Consider the following 674-nt stretch of genomic DNA (forward strand, 5'->3'; position numbering starts at 1 on the left):
TACTTTGTCAATCATATCTTGAATCACATATTAAGATTATGGTAAAACATCACAAGATGTACTCTCATATTTGGCCACTTTCAACAGGAAAATTTAAACCAAGATGTGTCAGGCAACAAAAAAATTGCCTCTTTCAGGACTGGATTTACAAATTTTAAGGCTCACGACTTGCACGTGAACATATTTGAAGTGAAAAAGCTTTAGGTAAATGTGATTCTTGTACCGTCTACCCCCGTTGGTTTGAACGACACCTCATGCAAACCAACGGGGTTAATTTTTAATTTGAACGTCTAGCAACTCTGTTAGCATCGAAAAATACACTTCTGGCAACCTGATTTGGTGTTTTGTTTTGGTTCTGCGTTCCGTTTCACACCGTTCTATTAGCAGAATGACGTTTGAATCATTTTTAGTTTGAATGATGTGCAGATTAGAGGGGGTCAAACTAAAAAGTGTTCAGATTACATGCGGTAAAACCAACGAGGGTGGACGGTAGTAGAAGCCAGAAATTTAGTCGGAGTTCGTAGACCAAAGAGAAATTTTAAGAAGAGTTCTTAGCATTTCTAGTAACATTTCTAAGACAATCACTGCCGAAAGATCATCAAGGAACTAAGATCTTTTGTGATATTTCTAGCAGAAATTATTATGTAAGTTGTTGATGAAATTGAAGCGTAAAC

Source organism: Aedes albopictus, chromosome 3 (genome assembly GCF_035046485.1).
Source record: "Aedes albopictus strain Foshan chromosome 3, AalbF5, whole genome shotgun sequence".
NCBI lineage: Eukaryota > Metazoa > Arthropoda > Insecta > Diptera > Culicidae > Aedes > Aedes albopictus.